Here is a 22,138-nt window from a genome sequence, read left to right on the forward strand (position 1 = left end):
CCCTTGTATGAGCTTTGGGGTTGTCCTGTTCTTCTTTTTCTAGAAGCTTGAGGTTCAGCCTCAGGTTGTTTAATTGGGCTTGTTCTGTTTTCCTAATATGCATATTCACTGCTATGAAGTTCCCTCGTAAGACTGCTTTCATTGTGTCCCATAGTTTCTGATATGTTGTACTGTCATTGTCATTTAATTGAAGGAACTGTCTGATTTCTTCTTTAATTTCCTCTGTGACCCATTGGTTATTCAGAAGTGTGCTGTTCAATTTCCATGTGTTTATGAAATTTTTTGAGTTTCTTTTGCTATGGATCTCCAATTTCATCACACTATGGTCTGATAATATACAGGGGATAACTTCAATTCCTTTGCACTTACTTAAAGATGTTCTATGTGTGAGTATGTGATCTATTTTTTAGAATGACCCATGTGCAGCTGAGAAGAATGTGTATTCTGATTTTGTGGGGTGAAACACTCTGTAAACATCTGTTAAGTTCATTTGTTCAAGAGTTCGGTTGAGTTCTAGTATTTCATTACTTATTTTTAGTCTAGTTGATCTATCTATTTGTGACAGTGGGGTGTTGAGGTCCCCCACTACAATTGTATTCATGCATATATGACTTTTCATGTACATTAGTATTTGTTTTATATAGTTGGGTGCACTAGTGTTTGGTGCATAGATATTTATGATTGTCATCTCTTCCTCTTGGATTCTTCACTTTACAAGGATGTAGTGTTCTTCTTCATCTCTCTTCATCAGTGTTGGTTTGAAATCTACTTGATCTGCAAAGAGGATAGCTACCCCTGCTTTTTGGGGGTATTCCTGTTGCATGGAGTATTGTTTTCCACTCTTTAACTTTCAGTCTATGAGTTTCCTTTTGAATTAAGTGTGTTTCTTGTATGCAGCATATTGTTGGATTTTGCTTCTTGACCCATTCTGTCAGCCTATTTCTTTTAATTGGTGAATTGAGACCATTAACGTTGATGGTTATAACTGAAACGTATTGACTTGTCATTGCCATGACTTTTTCTTTTTGTTGGGTTCTCCCCCTTCACATTTAATTTCTTGTCATGCCAGATGGGTTCATTCTGCTTTGCTTCCTGGGGTTGTGATCCTCAATGTCTGTTCCTAGGCTATTGTGTAAAATTCTTTGGAGTGCTGGTTTGGTATTCACGAAGTTCCTAAGGTGCTCTTTGTCATGAAAATATCTTATTTCTCCATCCATTTTGAAAGATAGTTTTTCAGGGTACATCAATCTGGGTTGGAGGCTGTTTTCTTTTAGGTCTTGGAATATGTCACTCCAAGCTCTTCTTGCCTTGATGGTTTGTGTTGAGAAGTCTGCTGTGATTCTGATGGACTTTCCTTTGTATGTGATTTGTTTCTTTTCTCTGACTGCTTGGAGAACTTTGTTCTTCTGTTGAGTTTCTGGAATCTTAACAATTATATGCCTATGTGTAGACTTTTTTTGATCAAGGCTAGTTGGAGTCCAATATGCCTCACTTATCTGTATGTCAAGCTCTTTTCCCATGCTTGGGAAGTTTTCTGCCATTATTTCTGTGAAGAGGTTTTTTATGTCATCTCCACTCTCTCTTGTTTCTTCATGGACCCCAATCAGTCTTATGCTATTCTTCTTTGCATCATCTAGCAGCTGCTGGATTGCTTTCTCATGTTCCCTTATAATTTTGAAGCAAGTTTTCTTTTCCTGGTCACTAATTGCAATCTTATCTTCTATATCTGAAATTCTGTCCTCACATTGGCTCATTCTGCTGTGTAGACTTTCAATGGAGTTTTTCATGTCCTGGAAATCTATTTGCATCTGTTTTATGGATTCCATTTGTTTCTTATGTTGGAATTCCATCATGTTCCTCAGCTCCTCTGTAGATTTATTAATCATGTCTTGCACTAGGGGCACAATTTCTCCTGTTATCTGAGAAATTATTTCTGATTTCATTTTTTCCAGATCCCCTTTTGTTGCCATTTCAGTGGGTCCAGGTGGTTGAGTATCAGAGGGTTCCATCTCATTTCCCTTTGGGGTTGCTGTAGGTGATCTGGAAGTCTGGCTTTGAGACTTATTTACATGTTTTCTCATTTCGACTGGGCCAGGGGGCTGTTAGCACCTGCACGGATTACCTCCTCTGAGCTGGGAGAAGTGGGACAGGGGCCAGGAGCAGCGGTAGGGATGGTGACCCAAAAGCCCTTTCCTGTGGGCTGGGAGCAGCGGGAGGGATGGTGGCCGGGAAGCCCCTTTCTCTGGACCAGGAGCAGTGGGATGGTGGCTCAGAAGCCCCTCCCTCTGGGCCAGGAGCAGTGGGAGGGATGGTGACCTGGAAGCCCCTTCCTCTGGGCCAGGAGCAGTGGGGCAGAAGGTGGCACAAAACCCTTTCCTCTGTGCTGGGAGCAGTGGGAGGGATGGCGACCGGGAAGCCCCTTCCTCTGGACCAAGAGCAGTGGGACGGTGACTCAGAAGCCCCTACCTCTGGGCCAGGAACAGCGGGACTCAGTACCTTGGTCTGGTGGTCTGGTGTCCTCTGCATCTTTGTAGTGTGGAACCAGCTGGCTGCCTGTCCGCAGGGAGGTGACCTGGCGTCTTCCGCGAGATTCAGAACCTCGGTAGGGCATGCACAGACCTGCCTGTCTGCAGCGGGCCGACTTGGGGTGTTCTGTGTGACTCAGGACCTCAGTAGGGCATGGGCAGACCTGCCTGTCTGCTGGGGAAAATCTATTTTAAATCAATGGCTGTAGTTTGTAGTCATCCCTTGGTTGGTGGAAAACCTGTGTCATGGCAGATGTCTAGAAGCAACTTTCTCCCACACCAGATGTTTTGTGGGGGATGTACAGGTGTCCCCGAGACTCTCCCCATGAGAACTTTCACTGTTACATCACTCACTAACTTGGGTGACATTCCTTCTGGATGACCTCATGTGACATCCTCAGTGTCTCTCTGGCTCATGGAAACTTGCTCACCTCCCCATTAGCGGAAGTAGTAACAGCCTCTCTGCTCCCATGCTCTTCAACTGTCATACCAGAGACCCTCTCACATTTTAGAATTTACTGGTAAAGTCTACACTGTCCTGGTGTTTGTAGAAGCCAGGATAATTAGATTAGCATCACCCAGGAGCTTGATAATACACCCCACTCTGGTTGCAGCATTTCCCCAACTCAGCATGTGACCACCAGGAGCAACATGCAAGTTTCTCCCCACCACAACCGGCTCCCTCAAAAAAGGCCCCCGGTCAACTTAGCTTGAGTTAAAAGAAAATAGCTCCCTCCTGAGTAGTCCAACAATCTTTTTAAAAGCATTTACCTTCTACTTCAGATCCCTCTTCTCCAAGATTGTCGTCTCATTCACTCATGGCTAAAAATCATAAGTAATTTTCATTTTCACTTTTTAGCAATTCCTATGGGAAATGTCAGTATCAGCCTTCAGAACAAGAGAGAGCTTGAAATGCACTATTCCCAGCATTGAAACTTCTGTGGACACCCTGAACAAGAGGGTTATACTTAACATATGATGCTCTAGAATGAAACAATGACCATCACCTTTCTATGGGCTCGCTTGCCCTCATAATTAGTCAGACTTTATTAATAATAAACCCATAGCTATCAGATTTATATCAAGAGTTTCAGCAGTCAAAAAGAGGCATTTCCCAAGTAATAGGAGACATGAAGGAGAAAATTTTCAAAACAAAGCTAGATCTTTACCTTTGTTTTGAACAATGATTTTAGATGATTTCTTCAGCATTGTCCTCCTCTCTTTACAAATTGTATGTTTGAAATTCAGATTTTATAACTTATTCTTCTTTGTTTGAGATAAGCTTAGTATTAAAATTTAATTTCATTAAAGATGCTATTTGGAATATTCTTTTTAGTATAAATGAAGGATGTTAAATTAGGGTATGAGGCACCAAGGAGAAAATAGAGAAATGCACTTGAAACCTGAGAGTGGAAAGGAAACGTTTACTGACCTCCCATATATGCCACAGGAAGTCCTGTGCCTTCTCAAGCTCTGTGAATTAGAGAGCATTACTCCAGAAGGTGGAGATCAAATGGAAGATCTGTTATGAATAGCACCTTACAGAATCCAACCAGTGGAATACTAAACCACAAAAAATTGTCAGGTGTTGGGAGCAATGCTACATAATTCTAGGGATAAATCATTTGGTTAGCCTAGTTCTCTTGCCTACAGCCCAGCTACAGAATAACTCCAGTTTGGCCTCCGGTCACAACTGAGACTTCAGTGATCCAGTGATGCTATGATTCTCCAGGACAAGAAACATCCTGGGAGAACAAACATCTGCTCAGTTCCTCATTGTTCTTGGACTGATTAACATCTTGTTTGCCGGAGATGTACTGAACTCTCTGCAAGCCTTCCGTTACACCTTGTTTATCCCAATGTGAACTATTGAACTCTCTGCAAGTCATTTGTTACATTTGTTTCTCCCAATGTACTGAATAAAAGGTGTGGTAAGCTGCAGGCTTTGTCTTTGCTGCCCAGAGCAGCACTGATCAGACCCAAAGCTCAGCTTCTTCTCGGTCTCATTTTTCTACCTTTCCTGTAATTCGCCATGTGCTGCCGTGGCTCGCAGGAGACCAGGACTAACTGCAGAGGTTCTGGTAACGTCCCCTTCCCCTGTCCCCTACAGTCAGGCACTGGACAAAGTCAGATGGCTATCATAGCAAGCAGCTGTTAGACTTGGAACTGTCAGTGATATCACACACAACTTCCTGGGCATTTTCATTAGGGTCACCTAGGAACCATATCAACAACAAATAGCACACAGTTACCCAAGGAGCAACGCACAGAGCTCATCGCCACATGGCTGATTTGTGTTACACATGTATGTCATAGAGCTGAGATGACATAAAGGAAATCCAAAGAGATAGGGCTACTGCCCTGAGCTAGTCTAGGGCACTCTCATTCTTTATTGGAAGCAAAAGCAAAAGCCAGAGACAAGCTGTGCTACTGGTCAGAAATAAAAATGCACTTCCCTCTCACACCCAAGATGTAAACAAATGAAGTATTTCATCTTAAATCACTTGGTTCTACACATGCTTATTTGTTTTACAACCTGTATCATCAAACTCTCTCTTTAAATTTAAAATACTGTTGGACAAGACAGATGGGGAAAGAGTGAGGTCAATGTAGATGGGATACGGTAGGCCAAGTATGGTACGTGTATAATATATTTTTTAATTTTACACCTACAACAAGGAGATGTGATCACTAAAAAGTAAAAGTATATATTGATGTAATGTACTCTTGCTTTGTGAAGCTGTTTGCTGTAGTTTTCAAGATCATTATGTTACTCTAACTCTGAAAAGTGATGTAATCTGGTAGAAATGTAGAGGTTCAAATAAAGGCATTTACATAATAAAAAAGAAATAAAAATGCAACAGAGTTCAGCTTTTTCTATAAGCAGAGGAGACTGAGGACTTGCGAATGAACCTTCTCAAATGTAGAAATGTCTCAACAAAACTACATTCAGCATCTTGTTGTAAGGATATAATCAACTATGGCTCTGACCATTTGACATAAAGAACATTTGAGACAGCATGAAAACAAATATCACCATAAACCAGATCTTTAATAAACATAGGTTATAGTGAAACTGTTCAATGTGAAAACACAAAATGGTTAGAAACATGAGGCATGTATTATTTTGACACTCCCAACTTACTTTTAAAACTTCAGATTGAAATTAGACATTATTTTAGAGTAAGAAAAGGCATCAGAGTTGATTTTGTTAACTTTATGTTCAGGTCACAGATGTTAGCATGACACAAATACTCCTGGTTTATAGGAGAAATTAGAACACTATGCTAAAACTCAATTGATACATAACCTGTCTACAACATTGTTTTATTTAATTTGAAATAATTTCAAATATGATACTGATAATAGAAAATATTCAACAATAGAGACTTTGGCTTAGTAGCATGACAGGAGGTCATTTTTTATTGAAATATTTATCTATTGCCTACATGCCTAAGTTATATTCCTAATTTGTCATTATTTTCTGTGAACTCCACACATTTTCTCAGGATTTAAAAGATGACTAAGGGAGCATATTCTTTGTCATATGTATTGTAGTTCACAATCATAACAGTTAACTTTTAAATTGTGTATTTAGGCTTTATAAAACAAACACAATTGGGCCGGGGATTTAGCTCAGTGGTTTCGCCGCCTGCTGCGCAAGTGCAAGGACCTGAGTTCAATCCCTGGTACCAATAATAAAATAAAATAAAATAAATAAAAAATAAAAATAAAATAAGCACAGTATGTGCTAGTTAGGGTGGAGTTTCAACTCGATTGGCTTTGAGAGCTTTCCCCAAAACTCTGTTTAAAAATTTTGAGATTTGAAGGGCCAGAGATGTAGTTCAGTGGTGCCAGCACAAGATCCTGAGTTTGATCCCTAGTACCAGAAATAAATAAATAAATATGTTGTTTAAAACATTAGTTATTTTTAAATCTGTCAGTTATTCATGGGAGACATAGAGACAGATAGATAGACAGACAGATAGAGATATATACATTTGTCTACATGGAAACCCCCAAAGGACTTGCTGACTAATTACTGCAGCATACACTAGCCATAGTGGAAAGACTATTTTAAAAGGCTAGCGGGTGTGGAGAAACTCTGTTAACAGAAGATTATAATCCCAGACAGCCCACACTATGGAAAACATGGCAGGTCACACTTTAGACACCATGACAGCTCACATTGTGGTGATCTTGTTATAAGGGGAAAGAGAGAACCCAACCAACATTGAATAATAGCTCATTTTAGAACCATTCTTTACCAAATTTAGGAGTTCGGAGGATTCCCTACACCTAATGAGCAGCAATAATCCACTCCATTTCATTCTGTCTTTCTCAGCCCCTCAATTTCCCATTCCAAATCCATACATAGGTTTTTCCCAGTTGACAAACAAAACCTGTTCTGCATAGCAATGTAAGTAGATGGTGTGGTAGCAGAGCAATGTCTCCTCAGAGATGTTTAATCCCCATGACTTGTGAATGTGCTACTTCACATATCTGAGGAGTTCCACTGATCAATTAACTTAAGGATAATTAAATGGGAAGATGTTTCCAGATGATGACCCAGGTGAGTTTAGGGTAACCTCAAGGTTCCTAAGTAAAGAAAAGGGAGAAGTAGAAGAGTTGGAGTCAGAGAAGATGCTGTATGAAGTAGGAAGTAATTCTCCCCAGAGCCTCCAGAAGGAACATAACTCAGCTGATGCTTTCTAGACTGCTAATCTCTAGAACTGTATAGTGATAAATTTGTACTGTTTTAAGCCCAGTGTGTGGCAATTTGTTCAAGCAACAACAGAAAATGAACAGAGATAGGAAAAGGCTGTGGGAACTATGAATTTCTTTTCATTTTCTAAAACTATCCCAGTTCAACCAATAAAATAGTTTTTATTACAAATAAAATGAATTGTTGTGTATCTATAAGAAAAAAAATCAAACTGTTTTGCTAGATAAAACAAATATTTATTGAATGTTTAGATTCTTGTTACCAGGCTCAGGGAAATAAATTTGGTTAAGGACCTTGTGATTACTCAAATTAGAGGTTATGCCTCATTAATTCAATTTACTTTAGATCAGTAAATAGTGATTGGCTGTGTGGTACAAAGACATAGACTTTGCCATGGTTTTCAGCAGAAAAAAATAAGACAGGGAACAAAAATTTTCTATGAAGAAGATGAAGAAAATAATATGAATTTGGGCTCAACATTGGCCTAGTTGTCCATCAAAATAAATTTCAACAGATTTCTTCTGAAGCATATTTAGTTACATTATTGATGACAATCAGCATGGATTTAATTACATTATTGGTAACTATATAAATGAAAGATGTTATGTAACCCACAAATAAAACAAAGCCATAATACTGTTTTTAAAAAACTGGGAGGGCTATAAAAATTGAAGACATTCATAAGGGAGTCCAACAATCTAAACAATAAAAAGTAAAAATAGCAATATAATGAAGATGGACCATGAAATAAGTGACCATTGAGACATAAAAATGTACAGATTAGAAACACTATGACTGAGGATGAGAGGGATGGATGGATCAACCACATTCTCCACAGAGGCAACTTCGTGAACAAACACAACACAGGCAAAAAGACTGGGGTGTTTTCAGGAGCCACAAGAAGTTTTAGTATCCATGAGGGACACTACCCTTTTTTAAAAAAAGGAGATTGAAAATGTATACTCAGTCAGGCAGGGTTTCAGAGCTTCCTGTATATTATGTAAGTAGACTTTATCTTGCAGGGAAGGAAAACTTTTGATGGTTTCAAGCAGTAGAGTGACAGGACACAATTTGCATTTCATATAGATTCCTCTGATGTGAGGGTAGAGATCTATCTTGGAAGCTGTGACTCAGAGAAGGAGCATGGGTTACCATAGTGGACAGATGTCACAGGTCTCTAGGTGAGACCTAAAGCAATGGCAAGCAGCAATATGAAGGAAACAGCTTTGCAAAATGATTCCAGAGATAGATGAGCAGATTTGGAAAAAACTGGACTGATACCTGAGGAAAAGGCAATACACAGGATTACTCTTTCTTTTTTTATGTTTGATGGCATTGATTTATTACCTAGAGATCTTCAGAAAATAGTTTGGGACATTTCTGCTTTGGGAAAGTGAATACAGTAATCACCTGGTAATTGAGACATGATATACAGAGAAGGTGATGTTTAAATTTTGGTGGAAGAGAATAAATGAGTTCTCTGTGGGACATACTAAGTACCAGGAGGATGTCAGTTGTGATATGGGAAGGGATAGAAAGAGAGCACAAATCTCTAACCTGAGCTATTGTGACCAGAGAGCCCCTCCATGATCAAAGAGAGAGGTTTGTTTTATCAAACATTTCACCAGGTTTTTTTCCACTTATTGCCACCAATTTGTGTTTGTTTCTGCTTTGAAAGAGTTAAGAGGGATGTTAAACAGCTTGCTTGTATAATTCTTTGCATTACTAAATTGAGCATCCAGAGTCTGATGGACCAGAAAGAAGACTTATTGTCATGTATTTATTCATAATTGCCATATATATTTATGGTTCATAGATGGATGAGTGGGAGGTGTTAGGTACATTGTGGAGGGGTTATAAACTTCATTCTTCCTGTAAGGGTTTATTCTAGAAGGTTCTGCATCTAGTTGTCAGTACTTTTGGTTTCCAAATAAATATACTACTATCATTTAATTGTTTGTTTGAATTCTTCATTTGTATTAGTGTAGCAGAAGAGGTGAAGGGCTCCTATTGTTTGGTATATGCAGCAATAAATATTTGACGATATGAAGCTTAATATGGAGGAGCCTTCCAGGCCGCCATACCACTGCCCACAGCACCAGCAGCACACCTCCATCCCCACTGAAATGAGAAGACATGTAAACAAGTCTCAAAACCAGACATCCAGATTACTTAAAGCAACCCTAAAGGGAAACAAAACGGAAGAAACTGATACACAACCACCTAGAGTCCCTGAACTGGCAATGAAACAGGATCTGGAAAAAATGAAATCAGAAATAACTTTTAGGTAACAGCAGAGATTATGCCCATAGTGCAAGACATGATTAATGTATCTAGAGATGACACACATAAAAAAAATAGAGGAGCTAAACAACATGATGGAATCCCAACATAGGAAACAAATGGAATCCATAAAACAGATGCAAACAGATTTCCAGGAGATTAAAAACTCCACTCAAAGTTTACACAGGAGAATGAGCCAATGTGAGGACAGAATTTCAGATATAGAAGATAAGATTAGAATCAGTGACCAGGAAAAGAAAAATTTCTTTAAAATAGTAAGCGACCATGAGAAATCGATCCAGCAGATGCTAGACAGTGCAAAGAAGAATAACATAAGACTGATCAGAATCAATGCAGATACAGGAGAGAGTGCAGATGACATAGAAAAACTGTTCACAGAAGTGATGGCAGAAAACTTCCCAAGGAGGGGAAAAGAACTTGACATGCTCATAAGTGAGGCATATAGGGCTCCAAATAGCCTTGATCAAAAAAAATCTACACATAGGCATATAATAGTTAAGATTCCAAAAACCCAATGAAACAAGAAAATTCTACAAGCAGTTAGAGAAAAAAAAACAAATCGCATACAAAGAAAAGCCCATCAGAATCACAGCAGACTTCTCAATGCAAACCCTCAAGGCAAGAAGAGCTTGGAGTGACATATTTTAAGCCCTAAAGGAAAATAGCCTCCAACCCAGATTGATGTACCCTGCAAAACTATCTTTCAAAATGGATGGAGAAATAAGATACTTTCATGAAAAAGAGCACCTTAGGAACTTCATGAATACCAAACAAACACTCCAAAAAATTTTAAACAATCCCCTAGGAAAGACAATGAGGATCACAACCCCAGGAAGCCCAGCAGAATCAATCCACTGGGCACGACAAGAAAATAAATGCAAAGGGGGAGAATCTAAAAAAAAAAGGAAAAGTCATGACAAAGAAAGTCAATATGTATCAGTTATAACCATCAATGTTAATGGTCTCAACTCACCAATCAAAAGAAATAGACTGGCAGAATGGGTCAGGAAGCAAGATCCAACAATATCCTGCATACAAGAAACACATTTAATTCAAAAAGAAACTCATTGACTGAAAGTTAAAGGATGGAAAACAATACTCCATGTTACATGAACCCAAAGAGAAGGAGTAGCTATCCTCTTTGCAGATCAAGTGGATTTCAAACCAACAGTGATTAAGAGAGACAAAGAAGGACACTACATCCTTGTAAAACAAACAATCCAAGAAGAAGGCATGACAATCATAAATATACATGCATGAAACACTAGTGTGCCCAACTATATAAAACAAATACTAACATACATGAGAAATCAAATAAGCACTAATAAAATAGTAGTGGAGGAACTCAATACTCAACTGTCACAAATAGATGAACTAAACAAAAAATAAACAACAAAATACTAGAACTCAATCAAACTCTTGAACAAATGAACTTAACATGTTTACAGAGTGTTCCACTCCACAAAATCAGAATACACATTCTTTTCAGCTGGACACAAATCATTCTCAAAAATAGACCACATACTCACTCATAGAACATGTTTAAGCAAAAAGGAATTGAAGTTATCCCCTGTATATTATCAGACCATAGTGTGATGAAATTGAAGATCAATAGCAAAAAAAACTGCAAAAATTTCATAAACGCAAGGAAATTGAACAACAGACTTCTGAATAACCAATGAGTCACAAAGGAAATTAAAGAAGAAATCAGACAGTTCCTACAGTTAAATGACAGTGACAATACAACATATCAAAATATATGGGACACAATGAAAGCAGTCTAATGAGGGAAATTCATACCAGTGAATACTCACATTAGGAAAACAGAGAAAGCCCAGTTAAACAACCTGATGCTGAACCTCAAGCTTCTAGGAAAATGAAGAGCAGGACAAACCCAAAGCTCATACAAGGAAGGAAATTATAAACATCAGAGAAGAAATCAAAGCAATGGAGACTAAGTGAACAATACAAAAAACCAATGAAGCAAAGAGTTGGTTTTTTGAAAGAATAAACAAAATTGACAAACCCTTAGCCAACCTTATTGGGAAAAGGAAAGAAAAGGCCCAAAACCATGCAATTAGGAATGAAAAGGATGAAACTGCAATGGACTCAGCACAAATCCAGAGGATCATCAATACCTACTTCGAGAACCTATTCACCAATAACATGGAAAATACAGAAGAAATGGACAGATTCCTAGATATGTATGAATTACCAAAGTTGAACAAAGAAGACCTAAAAATTCTAAACAACCAATATCCACCAATGAAATTGAAAATGTAATTAAAAACTTACCAACTAAGAAAAGCCCAGCTCCTGATGGCTTCACTGCTGAGTTCTACAAGACATTTAGAGAGGAACTATTGCCACTAATGTTTAAACTCTTCAATGAAATTGAAAGGGAAGCAATACTCCCAAATCCATTCCTGGAAGCAAGCATCACCTCAATCCCCAAAGCAGAGAAAGACCCAACCAAAAAAGAAAACTATAGGCCAATCTCACTAATGAACATAGATGCAAAAATCCTTAATAAGGTACTGGTAAATAGAACACAGAAGATCCTCAAGAAGATCATACACCTGACCAAGGGGAATTCATCCCAGGGATGCAGGGATGGTTCAAAATATGCAAAGCAATAAATGTAATACACTATATCAAAAGAGCCAAGGACAAAACCATATGATCATCTCAATAGATGCAGAAAAAGCAAGAGACAAAATTCAACACGCATTTATGATAAAAACTCTACAAAAAATTGGAATAGACGGTCTCTACCTCAACCTGATAAAATCCATCTATGAAAAACCAACAGCCAATATCATACTAAATGGTCCAAAACTGAAATCCTTCACACTAAAATCAGGAACAAGACAAGGATGTCCACTATCACCTCTCCTGTTCAATATAGTCTTGGAAACATTAGCCACAGCAATTAGACAAGAGAAAGAAATAAAAATAGGAAACAAAGAAGTCAAATTGTCATTACTTGCAGATGACATGATACCGTATATAGATGACCCCAAGAATTCCACCAAAAGTCTTCTAGACTTAATAACCAAATTCAGTAAAGTAGCTGGATACAAGATCAACACACAACAATCAATAGCTTTCCTCTACACTAACAACAAACTCACTGAGACAGAAATAGGGTAAACAACTCCTTTCACAATAGCATCCAAGAAACCGAAATACCTAGGAATCAACCTAGCAAAGGAAATCAAAGACCTCTACTCTAAAAAATAGAGCACTCTCAAAAGAGAGATTGAAGTCAATATTAGAAAATGGAAAGACATCCCTTGTTCCTGGGTAGGAAGAATCAACATATTGAAAATGGCCATACTTCCAAAACTGCTATAGATTGAAGGCAATCCCAATTGAAATTCCAGCAGCATACTTCATGGACCTTGAGAAAACAATCCAAAAATTCATTTGGAACAAGAAGAGACTCAGAATAGCAAAAGCAATTCTAGGTAACAGAGACATGGCAGGGGGTATCACAATCCCCAACTTGAAACTATACTACAAATGTGCTGTGATAAAAACAGCATGGTAATGGCAAAGAAACAGACCTGAGGACCAGTGGAACAGATTAGAAGATGCATAAACAACTCCAGACACACTCAGCCACTTCATCTTTAACAAAGGAGCCAAACACCCTCACTGGAGGAAAGATAGCCTCTTTAATAAATGGTGCTGGAAAAATTAGGTTTAAACTTACCAAAGATTAAAACTAGACCTATATCTCTCTCACCATGCACTAAACTAAAATCAAAATGGATTAAAGATCTAAATATTAAAACAGAAAAGCTGAACTGGCTGGAACAGAGATTAGGTAGAGTTCTTGACGACATTGGTATAGGAAACGATTGTATGAACAAAACCTCAGTTGCCTGTGAAGTAACACAAACAATCAACAAGCGGGATCTCTTCTTAAAAAAAACCTTCTGCATAGCAAGAGAAACCAGCAACAGTGTGAAGAGACAACCCACAATGTGGGAAAAAATTTTCACCTGCTGTTCCTGAAAGGTCTACTATCTCGAATCTATAAAGAACTTTAAAAAATCGGACCTCCCAAATTTAAAGACCCAATCCAAAATGGGCATCTGAAATGAACAGAGATTTCTCAAAGAAGTAGAAATAGCAAATAAACTTATGAAAAAATGTTCAATATCACTGGTCATTCAAGAGATGCAAATGAAGACAACACTGAGATTCCACCTCACCCCAGAAAGAATGGCTGCCATTATGAAATCAACCAATAACAAATGCTGGAGGGACTGTGGGGAAAGAGGAACACTGCTCCACTGCTGGTGGGAGTGTAGACTGCTGCAACTACTGTGGAAATCAGTATGCTCAAAGAACTAGGACTGGAAGTCCCATTTGAACCTGCTATTCCCCTCCTGGGTATCTTCCCTAAAATATTAAAAGACTCATACCACAGTGACATGTGTGCACCCATCTTCATAGCATAATTCATGATAGCTGAATCTTGGAAGCAGCCCAATTGCCCATCAACTGGAGCCTGGATAAAGAAAATGTGGGGTTTTTTATAAAATGGAGTACTACTCAGCCATAAAGAACAAGAAACTAGAGACATTTGTAGCTAAATGGATGCATATTGAGGCCATATTCTTAAGTGAAATAAATAGGACACATATGTGTAAATACTGAACAGTTTCTCTAATGTGAGAAACTGAAAGTATAAATAAGGTCTAAAAAGTATAATAGATAATGTGAAATAGAAAGAAAAAGGGCAAAGGGAAGGGGAAGTGGAAAGGGTATGGGAAAGGAAAGAAGGGAATGGCATTAATATAAAAATATGAAAAAATGGAAACAAAGTCTTCGTAATTAGGGAGGGATGGAGGGGTTGAAGGGAGGGCAGGGGGATGGGGAAAAAATAAAAACCAAGCGAGATTATGTAAAGGCTCAAATTTCCAATGATGAATGTCATTATGTTATATACCTAAAATGTACCAATAAAATTAATTTTAAAAAATAAAGCTTAATATGAAAATAGTCCAAACCAAAAAAAGATGATCAGATGGGAATGCCCAAGGAAAACTCTAGCAAAAAAACTGTTCAATGTAGCATGTAACTATGAAGAAATTCTTCACAAAACAAACTAAACACCTCACAAATAAAATTCAGTCTTTCATAACTTTAAAAAAAATCTTAAGGTTACAATCTAAATAGCTTAATTTAAAAAGTAGAAAACAGTGTAATCCAGTCCATAGAAGGTGAACTGTATATGAAAATGTTTAAACTCTAGGTGCAAACTCCTAACTCCCTTTTTATGAGTATAAATCAAAATATTACTTAATTTTTTGTCTTTAATGTATAATTTTCTCTTTATACATAATGGATAAATTGAAGACATTTCAAAAGCAACAAAACCAATAGAAGACTTGAAAAACTGTTCCAGTGTAGCTGTCTACTCTCCAAATAAACTAAAACAGATAAACCTTGGTTTATTTTTAACTAATTTTTAAAAAGAATTACTTTGCCTCTATTAGTAGCCTATTCCAGTATTCTAGCAGTAGAACATTTTACTGGGTGCTATTTCGGCATTTTTTTAATTATGTGAGCTCTAATATCTCATTTGACTGAGAAATAACCATCCTCCAATAATCTCTACCACTTAATAGTTAGCAAAACAAAGCTATAACTCAGCATTTTAGAACAGTTAATTGTGGTCAAATAAGGGCTTTTTATTTTATATAAGGCATGATGTTATTAGAAACAGAGTATTTGTTTTTAATATTTTTAACTTCAAGTGACTTTGAGAAACAGGATGGACTATGCTCCAGTACCACGGTTGTGGAAAATTATCCCCCAAACCCAGTGGCATAAAATGGCCGAGCCACAGCTAGAGAACTCAAAGGCTGAGTCCTGGAGCCATGTGAAGACTAACTCATCCACCTGTAGGACTTGGTGTCCTCTCAGCTGAGATGCTCCCTGCCACCACAGTGTAGCCAGGACAGCTCAGACTCCCTCCCAGGAGGGTAGCTGGTTCCCAAAGGCAAACAACCAAAGAAAGAGGGCGAGCATGGGGGAAGCCGCATCATCTCTTAGGATCTGGCTTTAGAAGCCACACAGCATTATTTTTTCTGTCCATTTTACTGGTCCAGATAGTCCCCAAACTCCACACAAAGACTATCATCCCCACTTAACAATGGAGAATGTCACTGTCATGTTTTAAGAAGAGCATGTAGAAATGAATATACATTGGCGTCGACTTTTTAGAAAATACGATCTCCCACAGACTGAATACCAGTAAGAATATCACACATCAAAGGAAATCATTGATAGGAAACAACAGTATTTAACTAGTATCAATAGACTTAGAGTAATAACATGATAAACATATACAAAGAAAGAAAACATCGTTATCATAGTTTAAAGTTTTTTATACAATATCCTCAATAAAAATACACAGTTATGCTGTTTTACATAGATAGTAAGTGAACATAAAATTTGAAACACAAATAATTCCTACTCAAAGGGAACATTTCAATAAACATTGTATACACAACCAGCGGCCACTATACAGACTTAAACATACATACTAAGATGACCGAAGGGATGTGGAGGAATGAAGATTCCATCGCCAATTACAAAAGTGAGGGTCACATCTTCAAATGCTAGTGAGGTTATAGATTCTTTGCAAAAGTGGTGCAGAATTTGCCAACATGCAATGGTACTGCTGCATTCAGAAGAATCACTGCACTCAAATGACTACAGGATATTCTGCTTTATGAAATTACCAAAATGTATTATGTCATGGAAATTTAATCCATTTTTGCTCAATTTTATTAAGTTTTGGTACAAAAAGTAACCCACAAAAATTAAAAATTAAACAACTCTTTTCCTTAACAGAAAATGTAAACTTCATTAGATAACCTAGTACAATTTACTCCTGTTAACGCAAATTATAATGGAGCGCTATCATTTACGTACCCATAATCCCCTCAGTTCCAAAGGCTTCTGAGAGTTTCTGCAGTCCTGTCTCTATGTTTTTTCTAGGAACTGTTAAATTCTTAAATTTCAACTCTTATGCTAAAACTACTTGATACAATAGTGGAATCCAGATAAAACCAATCTTTAGGATTGGGGGACCTGAAATCAAAGTCCTCTTGTAGCAGTAGCTGTAAGATATAAAGTTAGAAGTAGGGGTTTCTATGTTCTTACTAAAAGTGCTACTTGGCTGAAATGAAGTCGAAGAAGAAACATGGAAATGGGCAGAGAAAACCCTGATTTAATTTATATACTAATTGTTCTTGAAAATTAGCTCATTTCCTTGGATTCTCTGAGATGCCCAATACATTAACCAGAAATCACCCACTAAGCTATAAGCAATAGAAAGGTCAGTCAACAGAGGCTTCAAGTTTTTCCTTTTTCTCAGATTACAAGGAGCCTAGGAATGAAATCAAGTTGCTATCAACGACCTAGATTCCCTCCACCTTCCCTGCTCCATTGTATTTACCATAGAGGATTTGTGATGACAAAAAGACTGTGGCATCTCTCAGGTTATGTAAGATTCTGCCAGGTTCTGTGTCTTAATTTCAGGTAGAAGAGTGTTAAAACCCTCTGTTTTTGAGGTTTTATTTGACAAAAGGAGCTTTTCCAGGAATTCCCTCCAGAACACATGGCCACTGCTAGTTCTAAAGGAACCTGGGTATTGTAGTCACTTTACTCATCATGGGGACACAATACCGGACACCTGAAACTCAAAGGAGGAGAGGTTTATTTTAGCTCACATTTTACAAGTTTTAATCCTGGCATAGTGAGTGGTGTGGTGGAAGGGCCTGCATGTAGGAAAGCTGCTCCCCTCATGGTGAACAGGAAGCAGAGAAAGTGAAAGGAAAAGCTGAGAAGGGAGACATACCCTTCCAGGCCATACCTCCAATGAACAATCTCTTCAGACCAGGCCCCACCTCCTAACAGCACATTTTGCTACAAATTCATCCCTGGACTATTCCACCAATAGAGCTCCCATGATCCAATCACCTTCCACCACCTATGAGCACATGATGCTTTTACAGGACCATCTAGATATAAACCATAACACTGGGATTGCTCATTTTATTTTCCTCTAACTTGTGAAGCCTGGACTCATACTACCAACATGTAGGAAAGACGTTCAAGAATTTGATTACAACTGAAAAATATCCACTATATGCCAGTATATTTAGAATAACTTACCTACTCATGCTTAGCCTGAGGTTCTGAAACTTAAAAGTAAATGTACAACTGAAGTTCATCCCTTTTATTTCTAGTTTATGACCACAGCACAATATGCTGTACCTCTTGATTATATTGATATCTCAATTGTCACACAAAAGAAGTAATAGCTATAATGAACATCTTAAAATTAAGAGCAAGTAAATTTATATTAATGTAAATTTTTTGAATAAGTGTAAGAAGTGGCTTAAATATAGAAACAAAATATAATCACAAGATTTCTTGTATGTCTATCTTTCACATGTCCTTCTCTTATATTACTTTTCCCTCCAAGAAGACTGTTAAATATCTTCTGATTTTACTTCCTCCACAAGAAAAATGCACATGAAATGTTTTGCACAGTGTTGGGCACAAGATAAGCCCCCACCTCAACAAATGTTAGTTCTCCTTATAAACCTGTCTTTTGCCAGAGCTCTTATAGCCAGGTTCCCTCTGACCCCTGGCATCACTCAAATTAAAAATGTTCCTCGTCTTTCCACATAAGGTAGATTTGCTGAAACCACAATGAAAACAGTTGCCTATGCTAGATACTCTACTCATCATTTGTGCCTGTTCAATTTTCTTTCTGTTCCTCCTACTGATCTCTTATGCTGTGGCTTCATTTGGGACTCCTTGTTTTTCCCTGTCTTGAAATCTAGAATGCTAGCCTTCTTTTGCTTTCTGCTTAGCATTAACTTGCTACTGTCTTGGCCATATCTTCATGCATAGCTTGGGCCCTCTGGCCTTCATCACTTTAGCACAATAGTTTCAAACAGATCACCTGATCCAAGGAGTCCACTAATCCCAATCTCATTCTTCTTGAATTGCTTATAATATGGAAATTCCAACTTACAATTGTAGATCCTACACCAGACATTTCCCCTTCTTCCTTCCTTGTGCTCTTGTTTATGTCCTCTTCATTAATTTTCATGTTTTCAGGAAGATCAATTACATAATTTTCAAAAATGAAAATGTGTCTGTCCTGATTCAAAACTTAAGAATTCCAAGACAGAGGCAGCAGAGTATTACACCACGCACACAGCTCGTCTGCATAGGGTCCTATATGACTCTACAGGTCCCATGTCTATGAAACTAGCCTAATTACACACCATATTTGGTGACATTTTAATACATATTTTTCTCTTACTGAAAGTACTTTCTAGGTGTTTTTTCTGACTTCAGCTGTGAGGTTGTCCTAGTTTTTCTCTTTTAGTGATTCTATCATGTTATACCTTTCCTCATTCAATGCCAAGAAAAAGAATCCTAAACTCATTACTGTTTTACTGTCTTCCATGTCGCTGTTCTCCTATATTTGCCCTGTTATCATAATGCACCGGATGTCCTCACTCTATACCTTTGTTCAGGCCATTTCCTAAATCTGGAAAGCCTTTAATTCACTCTACAGGTATCTCCCTGTCACATCAAGCCTAAGGAAAATGTATCCCATCCATTAGTCACTCCTCTTTGTTCCCAGATGAAATGATTTACCCTTCCTCTGCAGTCCCAGAGGGTTTATTGTCCATGCCAGGCAGGTGGCTGTTATTGCTCTATTGTGTGGTTTTTCCGGGGGAAAAGGCTTGCCTCCCCCATTGAAAGATTGGACTTTATCTTTATCTTCCCAGTACCCATGGCATGAAGTGTGCTTACTCCATGCACTATTTGTGTAAAGGTATTTGAGTCTATTTTTCCAATAAATATATCTTTATTGGTGCATAATAATTTTACAGAATATTGAGTTCCATTGTGGAATTTTCATACTATAATATGTTTTGATCTTATCCCACCTTCCTATTATCCTTCCTTATACTCCCTTCCCTCCTCCCTTGGATCCCTTTACTCTTAACTAATAGTAGTCTCCTTCTACTTTCATGTCATCTTCATATATACATTATATATATTAGGGAAATCATACAATATTTGTCTTCTGAGTTTGGCTTTTTGTGGTCATCTCCAGTTCCACCTATTTTTCTCCAAATGACATGATTTTATTCTTCTGTATGTAATATACCATATTTGCTTTATCCATTCATCCTTTGCTGGGGACCTTAGCTGATTCCATAACTTGACTCTTGTGAATTGTGTCACAATAGACATAACATGCAGGTATCTCTACAGTGTCCTGGATTTAATTTTTCAGGAATATACCAAGGAATGGTATAGCTGGATTATATGGGAACTCTATTTTTAGTTTTTTGAGGAACCTCCATACTGATTTCCATGGTGCCTGTACTGATTTTTAATCTCTACAACAGTGTAAATGTGTTCCTTTTCTTGGCATCCTCACCAACATTTGTTGTTTTTTTGTATTCTTGACAACAGCTGTTCTGACTGGGTGAGATGAAATCTCAAGGTAGTTTTAATTTGCAGTTCTGTGATGACTAAAGATGTTGAAGAGTTTTATATATTTTTTGGTCATTTGTATTTGTTCTTTTGAGAATTATCTGTTCAGTTTGTTTACTCATTTTAATATTGGGTTATTTGTTGTTTCAGAGACAAGTTGAGTTCTCTACCCATTTTGAATATTAATCCTCAGCTGGGAGATTAGTGGTAAAGACCTTATCCTGTTCTGTAGGCTGTCATTTTACTCATCATTTCCTTCCCTGTATAGAAGCATTTTAATTTGATGTGAGGCCAAGTCTTGCTAATATTTCCTGAGCTATCAGAGTCCTAGCCAAGAAGTCATTGCTTATGCCTATAATTTGAAATGTTTTCTCTGTTTCCTTCTAGCAATTTCATAGTTGCAGCTCTTATATTTAGGTCTCTGATCAATTTTTAGTTGATTTTTGTACAGGGCAAGAGATGGGAGTAGAATGTAATCTTCATATGCATAGTTTTCCCAACACCATTTGATAAAGAGCTTTCTTTTCTTCAGTGTACATTTTTGGCCCTTTTGTCAAGAATCAAATGGATTGATTTGATGTATGGTTTATTTCTGTATTCTCTGTTCTATCCGTTGGTCCACATGTCTATTTTTAATGCTATTACTATGCTGTTTTTGTTGCAATGGCTCTGTAATATATTTAGAAATCAAGTATTGTGATACCTCCAGCAGTGCTCTTTGTACACAAGAATATGAGTCTAATCTTTTATACACCCTATATAATGAAGGCCTTTACCACTAGAAATTTAAATGACAGTGTTTTACAGGAAAGATCTGAGAAGACACCGCTATACAAATTTTATTTAGAATGAGACAAAGAAATCTGTGTACAGCACAGGAAAAGGGAGTAAGAGAAAGACAATTGGAGTTATGCAAAGTTCCCCCTAAATTGGGAGATATACAGACTCTTGGTTTATTGGCCCTATCACCCCAGGCTTCAGACATAGAACTCTGCCTATAGATACAGGATTATTCCAAAGTCAAATGGGTTGGGATCCAATTGAATAATAATGAATTTATGGCTTGTGTTCCATCCATTAGTGAATATAACTAAAAGTAGGCTTTAAAAAGGGACTATGGATGTAAAGATTTAGATGGAAAATCTAAGGTCCCGTTTTTTCTTGTTCCTTAAAGAATCCGGTGGTTTCTTAAATGTGCACTCAGCAACACTGGGACTTTTATTAACTCATTTACTCATCATGTATTAATTACTATTGTGGACTTGCAATTTAAAGACTAATAATAAAATATGGTCTTCAAATTCTGTATACTGGCAGAAAGAAAATCTGAAATTTCTGGAATAGGAAGTGGGGTAGGAGAGGTAATGGCAATGGAAGTAAATTATATGGTGATTAAACAGAAAATACAAGAGCAAAGGTCATTTATTTAAAAAAAAAAAAAAAAAAAAAAAAAACCTTCCCAGGTGCTGAGGTGTGGTTTTCCTCTACCCCAGGAGAAACTTGTGCTGAGAGCTGAGTGACTGCAGCTGCCAAAAGCTGCTAGGTGGAAATTGGAGTGCAGAGCCAGAACATCTGCTTGGGAGTGTCATCTGTTTGAGAGACATTGCAACCAGGGGAATAAGGACAAGCTGCACCAAAAGGATGCTAAATTTACTGCAACTGGGAATCCAGGTATTAGTAAACAGAACTGCCCTGGGGAGTTTTCTCAAATTAGGCAGCAATGTTTGCTCTCCCAAGTTCTACTTTCATTTATTTTCTTTTTGCCTGAGGAGCCAATGTTGTGCCCCCTGGGAATTGTTACAAAATAAAGCATCCACACAAAATCCCATGATCACACAAAAAGCGAAAGATCCAAAGTGGCTGTCAGATCAGAGCAAGTGTTTAATAGGCAAATAGTTGGCTAAGTATAAAGTGCAATTAGGAACAAGACCATCTCTTATTCGTTCTGTCTGCCTCCCTTCTTGAACTAAAAAAAAAAATTAGTGGAATGGAAGGAGAAAGGAGATAATTTTCACATTCATCA

Source organism: Heterocephalus glaber, unplaced genomic scaffold (assembly GCF_053883595.1).
Source record: "Heterocephalus glaber isolate CG9 unplaced genomic scaffold, H.glaber_assembly_v1.0 deba00000818, whole genome shotgun sequence".
In the NCBI taxonomy this organism is placed as follows: Eukaryota; Metazoa; Chordata; class Mammalia; order Rodentia; family Bathyergidae; genus Heterocephalus; species Heterocephalus glaber.